This window comes from Amborella trichopoda, chromosome 8 (assembly GCF_054954075.1).
Source record: "Amborella trichopoda isolate Santa Cruz 75 chromosome 8, AtrichopodaSantaCruz75HAP2 v2.0, whole genome shotgun sequence".
Lineage (NCBI taxonomy): Eukaryota > Viridiplantae > Streptophyta > Magnoliopsida > Amborellales > Amborellaceae > Amborella > Amborella trichopoda.
This window is the reverse complement of record NC_142343.1, coordinates 14,720,032-14,730,919: the sequence shown is the minus strand read 5'-3', so window position 1 is coordinate 14,730,919 and position 10,888 is coordinate 14,720,032.

Here is a 10,888-nt window from a genome sequence, read left to right as displayed (position 1 = left end):
CTCGATCATCACACAATATGGAGAATGGAAAACTCTATCATCCATTAGGATTGAGTAATGAAAAACTCAATAATTAAATATAATCGAGTAACGAAAAAATTGATCATCAACTAGGATCGAGAAATTCGCTCATAAAATAGGAGGCACTTGGAAGAGCCAAAACATATCAAAGAATAGTAAGATCCAAAACAGATCAGAGAGTCGAAACACGACTCGACAGAGAGACATATTAGAGAGTCGAAACATGACTAGGTAGTTGTTTTTACAGATGGTACAAATTGGCCATTTTCAGAGGCCATTTTCAATAGGTCTACACTAAGAGCTATGGGCATAATGCCCTCTGCCTATCTCTTACTCTCATCATAAGCTGTGATGGTGAGCTGAGAGGGTTCTAGATAAGCAAGGTCTATACCTATTCTTTCTAAGGTCCTTACTAGACAGATGTTGAGGGAAGGCCCATTATCAATGAGCACCCTCGGGATTCCATGACCAGATACATGAATAGTGATGTACAGTGCCCGGTTATGATATCGGTCAGTGTGAGGAAGAATGTCATTGTCAAGAAAAGTAATAGGTGTTGAAGTCGTTATTGTGTGATCATTTCACTAAGTTGTTCAGGTCTAGTGTTAGGCGTTATGTGTGCTTTTTGGAGCACACTCTCAATTTAGCATCAGTGAATGAGAGAACTCCTAAGCAAATCCAAGACAGATATAGAAGCAGGGATCATATCTAGGTGTGCCAGGAGGTCATAGGTGCTAGGGAGACAAGTGGTTGCCCCCTCTTGAACTACTCGAGTATTAAGCATTGGGTTATTGATAATCCAATCGGTAAGGGTGTAGGAGGGTTGGTCATTGATCCATGTACCAACGTCCTCGTATGCCCCTTTCAATTGGATTGTTTTTTTAGCAGAGTACCCCTCTTCAACTCTGATCACTGCCAAGCTATTGGGAGCTGAGCAATCGTCTTGCTTAGCATCTTCGTTAGGGGTCATATCAACATCTTAAGGTTGTGACGGAGGTTCCTGAAGGGCAAACTCCTTCGATATTTCTTGAGCAACTGACATTATAACGTTTTGATTCCATGTCTGAGGTTCTAAAGGGACAACTTCCCTTTAGTCATTCTGAATGGTGGGCATCAAGATGTCTCGGAGAGGTACTTGAGGGGTAGTTTCTCTTGGAATCCTTAAAGTAGCCGATATTATGCACAGGAAGATGAGTAGGGATAGACCTATAATGTACAGCTCTTCGAGATTTCTAGAGCAACTTTTGTGATTGTAGGCGATAGTGCACTTGGTTGGGGATCGCTGGTGGGGAATGGGTTGACATAGATCCCCATTTTTTGATTGGCCTCTTTAATGGGCTCACCGGGTTTCATCATATAATGACTCTATTTTCTATCAAATTTTCGACCTGGTGTTTTAGGGAGATGCAGTCCCGAGTATTGTGTTGGTGATGCTATTGCAACTCACAATATTTTGTTTTATCCGTCATTTCATATGGGAGTGGTGAAGGAGGCAGAAGAATCAAATCCCTTTCCTTTAGAAGTTGTTGAAGCACTTCAGATATTTTAGTGAGGTGAAGCATCTTTGCGGCCTAATGGGCTGATTGTATGGCCTGTACCGGTTATTCCTGTGTTTTGGTTTCCTCGTTGATCCTGACCAGTCGACTAGTCCTGCTTAATAGGATTTGCGTGGTGGAGGATAATCTGGTTTACCTCCTCGACTTGTTGTGGCTTAGCCAGAGGGATCTTTCTCGAGGCTACATTGATTTTCTGATTTTCTCCTGACTTAATACCAGCTATCTGAGATTTAGTTCTCTTGCATTGCGTGATCCTATTTGACATAATATTGAATCTCAGAAGGACACCTCCATGATTGAAGAATATATTCATTTTTGGCATCCTCGAGTATCATGCAGATTTTAGCAGGGTTTGATAGCAGACATTTTGTGACTTTCGTGGCCATGGCATTGAACCTGTAGACGAAATCTATGAATGGTTTGTTTGGTCCTTGCTAAATGGTGACTGGTTCACCCACTGAGATTAGTCGTGGCTTCTTAGTACTGAAATGGGCGACGAATCTCTTAAACATCTCTTGGCACGAAGCCTCGGGGTAGTCCCTTACAAATTCATTATATCAGGTGATGACGTCTCCTGCAATACTGTGGACGAACATTGTTTCCAAGGTGATCGGCTTATCTCAAATTGTCGGTACAGGTACCAAATAGCTGGTTACATGAAGCAGTGAGTCTCCCTTATCATTAAAGTGACTTCAGAATTCTGGCGGTAAGAAGTTCATTGGAAAGTCAGCAAAACCATCTAGGTATGCCTCATCATAAGACTCGATTAGAGCTGGATCATCAACATCTAGCCTTTGTAGCACTGCGTGTATAACTTTCATCTGACCTTCCAAAGATTGGTATTTCATGTCCGCCTGTGCAGTTGAGACCTAAGGGTTGCTTCCTAAGGTGGCAGGTTGACCAGCCGGGTATAGAGGGGTTGGCTGATGTAATGGTGGGTATATCGGTGCCATAGGATGAGCATCCCTGGGTTGAGGGTTGTAAAACTAGCATCATGGTTCGAAGATGGACCGGCTCAAGACCATCCTCATATTGAGTTGTGCTTAACCAAGTTGTGGGTTCCCTAGATTAGGTTGGGTTGAGAAGTTTGCTGCTTGTCCAAAGCTCGGGTTTCCTATACCTTGGAGATTGGCTTGACGTATTATGGCTGAATCTATATTATTATCTACAACTGGTTAGCTTGCCCTTAGAGGAAACTGGGCCATAATAGGGTCGAATGCTAGTCTTACAGTAGGCTTGGCGGTTCTAAGAGGCATTTGGTCAGCCTTATGGCTGTTGTGGGCACTTGAGGATCCTATGGCACTACTTCTAGCAGAGGGGAGGATGGGGAGCTACTGGAATGGGAGGATCACCTATGCTTAAATCATCGGTATAGCCACCACTGAAGGCACAGATCTTGTCATGTGTATGCATCGAGATGGTGGTAGTACCCCGCTTGTTGGAGGACTACATATTGCCTAACTCCTTGGCTATTCAGGGCGCTTCGGGAAGTGAAAACTTGATGGTCCGATGACTTAGTTGGTCTGCAGATAGACGACTAGGTGACCTAATCATGGGCCCAAGCGGAGGCCGAGTCCCATAGTCCCAGGGGATAGCTATGCGTTGTCTCACCCAATGGCTGGACGATGTACCCTACCTTTGGTATGAGTTGGTAGTCAACTCGGTGTCTGAGTCTCCCGCCATCGTACTTGGGTCGTAATACATCATTTTACTTATGCAGATAAATCAAGAAAAAAGACATAGGTACCTTTAAACCACTAGCCGTACCTAGGGTAAAGCCTAGTTTAGAAATAAGATAAGGTATCAGGGTACATCTTCAAGCCACTCCTATAAGTGACCATGAGTCCAAAGTATTGTGGGGTGTTCTTAGAGGCTGAGTATATGCAGAGAGTGCACTCTCGGTGAGGGCCCACGATCTCAGCTTCTCTTCGTCTAGGAACTAGGTGCCTACTCTGGAAACATTTAAGGCCGAATGCAGGTTTTTCGAAAAACAGCGTTTGGAATAAGTTTTACATTCATGCACCTAGATGCATTAGTGTGAGTGTGGTAAATCAATACATGTGCACATGAAAAAGTGTATCGGTCAATCAATATGGTGGTCAAACAAAAATGAACATGAGGTGTTTAATCACACCGAGTGGGGTCCTCTTCGATTCTACATACCGATACAAGGCGCAGTAAAAGTGAAGGGCTAGGCGCTCTAGCAAATGACTGAGTACCGGGCACCTTGGTGCCAGGTGATGGGCGCTTTGGATCAAAGGGGACCGAGTCAGGTGTAACCCTTCTTGGGGCGTGGTGTTAGTTTGGGAGAAGAAGGTCCCCCGAAAACAAAGGTCTCCAAGAGGCATGGAAAGGAAGGAAAGAGATAAATCTATGCTACCAACAAGAGAGAGACTATCCAAGGCAATAGAGTTCTGACTCTAATGTCAATGCCGTTGGCACAGCTGGCAACATTGCCAAGAATTTGTGGCTTCGGATAGTCAGATTTTAGAATAAGACAAATAGAGTTCTAGTGACACTGTGAATTTCATCGAAGATAGTGCAAACATCATTAAGAATCTGCTCTTTGAAACTGAGGGAAAATGTCCAAGAGAGCCAACAGCAAGCCCGGGAGGGATGAGAGGGCTTTCTAAAGTAACCAAGGGCTGGCAACACTGGAAATGGCACTAGCGACACTACCAATGGCGCCCCTCTCAACGATTCCAAACATCACACGAAAGGGAGCCGAGATGGGCATAATTTGTCTAGGATGGTTTTGATGCTCCCCTTGATAAATTTTGTAAGTTTCGGACTCAAAGCAAGAAACGAAAGCTCGAAATGAGCCCAAAAGAGATCTGAGTTGATGGTGGCCTTTTGAAACAGAGGTTTGAGAGGTCGTTTTGAGGTTGAGATGAAAGGGAAGCTTGCCGAGCCCACTGTGATGCCCCTACCTTGGTTTCAAGAGCAAACAAATTGAAGACTTGAAAGAGAATGGGTCCTGTCAAAATACGTTGTGAGGGAGGGTAAGGCCACAAGGCCATATCCCTCTCAGACCGTCGACAAAACCTGCTTGCCTCTTATTTCGACCTTGGAACTCCACAAGAAGGTTTTTGAAAATGGTTTTGAAGACAAAAGAAGGAGTTTTAAAGAAATAGGTTAAAAAATAGGAGAAGGAAAGATTAGCATAAATAAACTAACAAGCTAGGGAAATAAAGATACACAAGAGTAAAGAATCTGACTGTAAATTGTAAAAAGAACAAGAAAAAAAGAAGCATGGAGACTATGAAATCTAAATTACTATCTAAGTTAAACATGCAATATCTAAATAAAGGAAGTAAGACTATGAAGATGGGAAAATGGATGTAAAGAGACTAGGGGAGAGGATATTATATTAAATGAGATGGAGAGAGTGAAGGAATAGAGCATTAAGAGATGAGGTAAATAAGGAAAAGAATGAGAATGAAACATTAAACAAGATAGAAGGGAAGATGAGTATTAGTTAATAATGAAAGATGATAAATAACGCAAAGGAAGATAAATACAATAAGAAAAGGGAGAGAGAGAGAGAGAGAGAGAGAGAGAGAGAGAGAGAGAGAGAGAGAGAGAGAGAGAGACTAAGTAAACTTAAGTAACAAAAATAAATACGAGAGGAAGAGAAGAAAGGGAGGTAGAGAATGAGATAGATAGGAAAAGAGAGAGATCTAAACTACAACGTGAATAAAAGGAGAGAAGAAAAATAAATACAACTAACTAAAAGAAATGGATATTAAAATAAGGGAAGATGAAAGCGATGGCTAAATATAAATAAACAAGAACAATAAATAGGAGGAAAGGAGAGAGTAAATAAGATCATAAATATGGAGAAAATAGGAAAAAACTCATAAGTATAACTACTAGATGGAAATAAATACAAGAAATAAAAGGAAAGAAAATAGGAAATGATAATTTAGGTCGGGCCAGTAGGCCTGACAACAAGAGTCGACGTCGTTTCTGATCGAATGGTTGCACTGTAAATCTCAAACTTTCAATTTTTAACAAGGCAAGTAGAAATAGGAGGAAGATGGCTTGAAAAATTGAATTATTTGGACTTCCTTCAGTTTGATAGGGTAGCTTCAAGGAGTTAGAGGCTTTAGTTTTGGATTCAAGGGTTTAGGAAAGATGGGAGTTACTCAAGTGAGCTCACACTTAACACAAGTTTTTCATAAAAAACTTGGGCATAACTTGGGCTCAAGATTAAGGAAATCTAGACCTTAGGTTTGAAGTAAAAGGGGGTATTTATAGGCAAAACATACCCTTCTCAGCCTATAAGTTGGACTTATGTGAAATTTGGACCATTAGAATTTTGGCAACATTTTGAGTGGTGTCGGCGACACTTGGAACATCGTCATGTCATTAATGATGTATTAATGATGATCAACAAATATGAATTGCTCTTTTAATGCAGTTGATATGGCCATGTCTGTATCTGATGTCATTGGTAATGGCATCAGTAACCTTCTGACTGCCTTCAAATTTTGATCGGACATGTGCCGCCTTTTGGTGACTCTACTCTGAATTTGATGGACCAATCACAACTCGGAGCTGTTTCAAATGATGCCGGCGAAATTTGCAATGTCGCCAAACGTGAGTTGGCACGCCATCTTGCTTGTGTCATCTTTTGAACCTCAGCCTATCGAAATTCGACAACATGTATTTGTACTAACATCTGACATGTCAATACGACACTTTTACGCTTGCTGACACCGCCTGACTTGTCGGCACGTCTATCAGTCTTGTCGAGAAGAATATTGTGGTACCCCAAGGGATGCTTAGAGGGTATAATACTGTGGGATAAGCCCAAATAGGATGACCCCAGCAGAACCTCGTAGGAGTAGTCTAGAAGAGGGAGAGAAAGAGAGATTCATAGAGGTGGGAGAGAGAAAGAAATAAAGAAGTACCACAGGGATGCCTAGAGGGCCTAATGTTATGGGACAAGCTCAAACATGACGACCTCAGAAGAGCCTTGTAAGAGTAGTCTAGAAAAGCGAGAGAAAGAGAGATTCATAGAGGTGGGGAGAGATTAAGAGAGAAAGAGATATTCGAGAGAAAAGGCATTCAAGAGAGAGGAAGAGATTTTAACAGAGAAAGATATATTCGAGAGAGAGGAAGAGATTTCAAAGAGAGAATAAGAGTTTATAGGGATGAGAGTTTAAGAAACTGAAGAGCGAGAGTTTAAGATTGAGGAAGAAAAGAGTTTAAGAGAGAAAGAGAGTTTATGAGAGAAAGAGAGATTGAGTTCAAGAAAGAAAGAGATTTTAAGATTGAGGGAGAGATTGAGTTTAAGAGAGAAAGAGAGTTTAAGAGTACAAGGTTGAGAGAGAAGAAGGTTTAAGAGAGAAAGAGAGTTTAATTGTTTAAGATTGAGAAAGAATAGAATTCAAGAGAGATAGAGAGTTTGAAATTGAAAGAGAAAGAGATTGAGAGTTTAAGAGAAAAAGAGTTTAAGAGTTTGAGATTGAGAGGGAAGAAAGTTTAAGAGAGTAAGCGAGTTTAAAGACAGAAAGAGAGCTTGAGAGTTTAAGATTAAGGAAAAAGAGAGTTTACAATTGAGAGAAAAAGAGAGTTTCAAGAGAGAAAGAGAGTTTAAGATTAAGGAAAAAGAGAGTTTACAATTGAGAGAAAAAGAGAGTTTCAAGAGAGAAAGAGAGTTTAAGATTGAGGGAAAAAAGAATTCAAGAGAGAGAGAGAGTTTTAAATTGAGAGAGAGATTGAGAGTTTAAGAGAGAAAGAGAGGTTGAGAGAGAGTAAGATTAAGGGATAAGAGAGTTTAAGAGAGTAAGAGAGAGTTTAAGATTAAGGGAGAAGATGAGAGTTTAAGACAGAGTGATTTTAAGACTTTAAGATTGAGATAGAAGTAGAGAGTTTAAAGAGAGAAAGAGAGTTTAAGATTGAGGAAGAAGAGAATTTATGAGAGAGAGATAGTTTGAAATTGAGAGAGAGAATGAGATTTTAAGAGAGAAAGAATGTTTGAGAGTTTAAGAGAGACATAGAGAGTAACATTAAGGGAGAAGAGAGTTTAAGAGAGAAAGAGTGTTTGAGATAGAAGTGAGGGAGAGAGAGGGTGAGAACATGGAGAGAGAAAGAGAAAAAAAAAGAGGAATGGAACCTTGGCCTAGCTGCTTGGGCCGCCCCACAGAGGAGAGAGAGGAGAAGAGAGAGAAAGGGAGAAAGTGAGAGAAGAGGGGATGGGCTCGGCTAGCGGCATGGGCCGTCCCTCCAAGGGGGAGAGAGAGAGAGAGAGGTTTAGTGAGAGAGAAAGTGAGAGGATGGGATAGGCCTGGGTCAACAGCCTGGGCCTCCCCTTCAGAGAGAGATTGAGATAAAGAGAGAGAGAGAAAGAGAGAGGAGGGGATAGGCCCAGGCCCGTGGCCTGGGCAGCCCCTCCAGAGAGAGGGAGATTTGAGATAAAGAGAAATAAAGATGAGGGGATAGGCCCCAGTCAGAGGCCAGAGCCGCCCTCTATACACACACACACACACACACACACAGAGGGAGGGAGAGATTGAGATAAAGAGAAAGAGAGAGGAGGGGATGGGCCCGAGCCAGTGGCTTGAGTAGCCCCTTCAGAGGGAAAATTGAGCGAGAGAGAGAGAGAGAGTAGAGAAAGAGAGATAGAGTGAAAAGAAAAAGACAAATATTAGAGAAAGTGAGAAGACAGAGAGAGTGAAAAAGAGAGAGAGAGAGAGAGAAAGCTAGAAAGAAAAGAGAGGGAGAGAGAGATGTTTCTAAGAAAAGAAAGGGAAGAGATATAGAGAGGTTAAGAGTATGAGAGAGAGAATAAGAGAAATTAGAGAGAAAAAAATAGGGAGAGAAAGGGAAGAAGAGAGAGAAGGAATTGAATACCTAGGAGCGAGCTCGAGGATTGAACTCGGGTGCTAGGTCTGATCCGAGTTGCCTTGGGCACTCCTTGAGAGACTTGGACCTTGGGATTTATAGGTTATGTTAAGTGGGTGTGGGCTAAGGTGTATGAATTTTGGGTCAAGAGAAGTGCAGAGTTTGGGTGAGCTAAGGAGTATGGAGGTTAAGTATGGACTATGGATTAGTGTCTAAGGTTTGGTGGTCTAAGGAGTACGGGAGCTAGGTGGGGAATATGAATTAGTGCCTAAGGTTTGGTAGTCTAGGGAGAATAGGGGATAGATGTGGACTATGGTCTAAGGAGTTTAGGTGGTGTATAAGGTATGGTGGTCTAGAGAGTACGGGTAGGTGGGAGTGGGAATTTTGGAAGTGTGGAGTATGAGAGTAGGAAGTTCAAGGATAAACTCTCAAGGGGATAAAATATTCTCTCTTCTCTCTCTCAAGTTGAAAAGAAAAATCAATAAGTCAAGAAAATAAGCTTGATCTCACTTACTTTCAATAATATCTCCAACTTGCACCCAACTTTCTCAAGGTTCTTCACACTTAGGGTTACAAATGAGCATAAAGTGCTTATATAGGACCCCCATGAGACATGGGTGGATGTTTAAAACTAAGTAAAATTGCTAGAAAATAGGAAATAAATGAATTAAACTAAAAATCATGTTTTTGATTATTTTACCCCAGGCACAATATTAGAATGACACAACCATCCCTCTTGGATGGGCCTCATGTCATTGCTATGCGTCGGGGCATTTTTCGAAGCTTTTCGGTGACATTCCGAGCAATTAGACACCATATAAACATTGCTTGTATCATCACGATCAATTTGACGCCCATTATTAGGCTTGGATCGAACTTTCGAGGTTGATCTAAAAAATCCAGCCAAACCCATGAATTTGTGAACTTCGAGCATTAGTGTAGTGCGATTCACCATTTCTTTGATCTTTTTCTTGATCACAAATCGAAGGGGAGGTTTTTGTGATTGTTTTGCAATGGAAACCCCTCGATTTGATCACCATTTGAGTACTTGCCAAATTGGGGAGGTCACCGAAAAATAGGATACCAGCAATCGAAAAACACACTTTCTTGTAACTTGAAATAGGGTATCTTTCGTTCCTCAATCTCATGCAAATTAAACCTCAAATCGAAGCCATATGAGTTGAGGTCACAACAGACCTGTATTTGAGGTGATCCGATGTCCGAGCTTAGAGATACGGTCATTTGAGTGGATAGATGTTTTTCATTAAAAACTCTGCACTCTATGATTTTTTGGGTCAAACTTCTCTCTAAGATTTGTCTCATTCCAGGTAGTGTCTTGGGTCATGCCTTATATCAAAATGCGTGGTTTGATGAGACCTATCACATACTGAAATTGGATTTGATTGACCTCAAGATGAGAGAGTTATGACCCTCATAAGGCAATTCTGTTTTCAAATGACACAGTTTTCAGAAATGGAACCTGGTTCATGAAAGTAGATATGAATAGTATAAAACCCACCCATTTTGGGTAAATTGTCCCTAGAATGGTTCAAAAGCATCCAAATGAGCTTAAAATTGATATTTGAGAGTTTTTTAGTCTTTTGAATCCAATGGTGGTGGTCTAGTGGTCATTTGAGACCTTAGCAATATAGTTCTAGTTATAAGGTATTTTCAATATGCTTGGAACTGGATTTGCAAATTAAATTTCAGTCTGATTTACTTTAAATTTGTTAGATTGAGACAAAACTTGACGGGTGTCCTTAGAGCATCAAATTCTATCCTCACATGATTTTTAGGGCCGATATGATACCTTTTCAAATTCACCCAAAATTAGGCTTATTTAATCAGTGCTTCCGTAGTGATGACCCTAAAAGCTACCTAGTTCGGTCCAATTTAAGTGATGTCCCTAAAGGTTATGTCCCTTTTCTATACCTGATTCTTCAAACCCTTATTCCCTCTCAAAACCTTTTTTTGAGCTTATTCTTGAATGCCCGAATTTTGAGGCTTTTGATGAAGAGCTCAAACTCTGGAACACCAGAAAAAGACATCTCAAGCAGTTAAAGAAAATGGTTGCTCAAAAGGTTGGATTCTTGAACGTTGGGGACGCTATGGCTTTTGCTGCTAAAAAGCACAAGCGTTGTCATACCCTAGAGGAAGTATTCAATCGGCTTCTAAATCCAAAGGCCTGCAGAGCCTGATTTGGGGAAGCTACGGAAGAACTCAAGGGGAGAGAGTTCCTCGACCTATGAAGCATGCCACATTCTGACTTTTTGTGAGGAAAACATAGTGGTTGCAGTTGACCAGATTGGATTGAGATCAGGAAAGAGACTTAATTCAAAGACTAGCTTCACCTAAACTCCTAAAATATCCTGGACCACCACTGGTTCCATATCCAAACTCACTTATTCCCAATCAAGGGAAACCGCCTCTCCTTAAATACCCTGGACCGCCACCAGTCC